Below are 2,634 nucleotides of genomic sequence, written 5' to 3'. Positions count from 1 at the left end.
AGTCCCGTGTGGTGATGTCACTTCCGGTCTTTTTATACAAAATTTTATTGGAGTCGACCGAAGCGCCAATAACCGCCTACCTTCAGTAAATGGCAAGTTCGAGTGCATCAGTTTAGTCAAGTTTGTGACCATCGTTGTTCACTGCCTTTCAAATTGTGTTGCATTGTGGTGATAAAAAATTGTCCGACTTGCATGTCGACTCCATGAACTTACAAAAATAATGTAATCAAAGGTCATAAAGGTTTTACTGCAGTCACTGCAAATTTGCAGTTGCTCTTGGGGGTGGCAGGTAGCCTGGCGGGGTAGGAGCATTGGGCCAGTAACTGAAAGGTTGCTGGATTGAATCCCATAGCTGACAAGGTAAAACATATTTTGTTCTGCCCCCTGAGCAAGGCAGTTAAGCCACTGTTCCCTGGGCGTTGATGCCGTGGAAGTCGATTGCAGCAGCCCCCCCGCACCTCTCTGATTCAGAGGGGTTGGGTTAAATGCAGAAGGCACCTTTCAGTTGAATGCATTCAGTTGTACAACTGATTAGGTATCCCTTTTTCCCCTTCACCAACTTCATGCAGACATCGACGAGGCCACAGTGGAGAGGGTCAAAATCTTTAAGTTCCTCGGACCAGCACATCACTGACAGCTTGCAATGTTCCCTTCACACAGACAGCATGGTGAAGAAGACGCAATAACACCTCTTCAACCTCAGGAGGCTGAAGCAATTTGGCTTGGCCCCCCTGACCCACAGGCTGTTCACCCCGCTACCATCTAGAAAGTAGAGACAGTACAGGTGCATCAAAGCTGAGAGACTGAGAAACAACTTCTATATCCAGGCCATTAGACTGACAGTAGTCCCCACTAGCCAGCCTCGGCCCAGTTCCCTACCCTGCACCTAAGAGACTGCTTCTATATCCAGGCCATTAGACTGACAGTAGTCCCCACTAGCCAGCCTCGGCCCAGTACCCTACCCTGCACCTAAGAGACTGCTTCTATATCCAGGCTATTAGACTGACAGTAGTCCCCACTAGCCAGCCTCGGCCCAGTACCCTACCCTGCACCTAAGAGACTGCTTCTATATCCAGGCCATTAGACTGACAGTAGTCCCCACTAGCCAGCCTCGGCCCAGTACCCTATTATTATATTATATTATTACCCTACCCTGCACCTAAGAGACTGCTTCTATATCCAGGCCATTAGACTGACAGTAGTCCCCACTAGCCAGCCTCGGCCCAGTACCCTGCACCTAAGAGACTGCTTCTATATCCAGGCCATTAGACTGACAGTAGTCCCCACTAGCCAGCCTCGGCCCAGTACCCTGCACCTAAGAGACTGCTTCTATATCCAGGCCATTAGACTGACAGTAGTCCCCACTAGCCAGCCTCGGCCCAGTACCCTACCCTGCACCTAAGAGACTGCTTCTATATCCAGGCCATTAGACTGACAGTAGTCCCCACTAGCCAGCCTCGGCCCAGTACCCTGCACCTAAGAGACTGCTTCTATATCCAGGCCATTAGACTGACAGTAGTCCCCACTAGCCAGCCTCGGCCCAGTACCCTGCACCTAAGAGACTGCTTCTATATCCAGGCCATTAGACTGACAGTAGTCCCCACTAGCCAGCCTCGGCCCAGTACCCTGCACCTAAGAGACTGCTTCTATATCCAGGCCATTAGACTGACAGTAGTCCCCACTAGCAAGCCTCGGCCCAGTACCCTACCCTGCACCTAAGAGACTGCTTCTATATCCAGGCCATTAGACTGACAGAAGTCCCCACTAGCAAGCCTCGGCCCAGTACCCTACCCTGCACCTAAGAGACTGCTTCTATATCCAGGCAATTAGACTGACAGTAGTCCCCACTAGCCAGCCTCGGCCCAGTACCCTGCACCTAAGAGACTGCTTCTATATCCAGGCCATTAGACTGACAGTGGTCCCCACTAGCCAGCCTCGGCCCAGTACCCTGCACCTAAGAGACTGCTTCTATATCCAGGCCATTAGACTGACAGTGGTCCCCACTAGCCAGCCTCGGCCCAGTACCCTGCACCTAAGAGACTGCTTCTATATCCAGGCCATTAGACTGACAGTAGTCCCCACTAGCCAGCCTCGGCCCAGTACCCTACCCTGCACCTAAGAGACTGCTTCTATATCCAGGCCATTAGACTGACAGTAGTCCCCACTAGCCAGCCTCGGCCCAGTACCCTACCCTGCACCTAAGAGACTGCTTCTATATCCAGGCCATTAGACTGACAGTAGTCCCCACTAGCCAGCCTCGGCCCAGTACCCTGCACCTAAGAGACTGCTTCTATATCCAGGCCATTAGACTGACAGTAGTCCCCACTAGCCAGCCTCGGCCCAGTACCCTGCACCTAAGAGACTGCTTCTATATCCAGGCCATTAGACTGACAGTAGTCCCCACTAGCCAGCCTCGGCCCAGTACCCTGCACCTAAGAGACTGCTTCTATATCCAGGCCATTAGACTGACAGTAGTCCCCACTAGCCAGCCTCGGCCCAGTACCCTGCACCTAAGAGACTGCTTCTATATCCAGGCCATTAGACTGACAGTAGTCCCCACTAGCCAGCCTCGGCCCAGTACCCTGCACCTAAGAGACTGCTTCTATATCCAGGCCATTAGACTGACAGTAGTCC

The sequence above is a fragment of the Oncorhynchus keta genome, chromosome 26 (assembly GCF_023373465.1).
Source record: "Oncorhynchus keta strain PuntledgeMale-10-30-2019 chromosome 26, Oket_V2, whole genome shotgun sequence".
In the NCBI taxonomy this organism is placed as follows: domain Eukaryota; kingdom Metazoa; phylum Chordata; class Actinopteri; order Salmoniformes; family Salmonidae; genus Oncorhynchus; species Oncorhynchus keta.
This window is presented reverse-complemented; position numbering follows the sequence as displayed.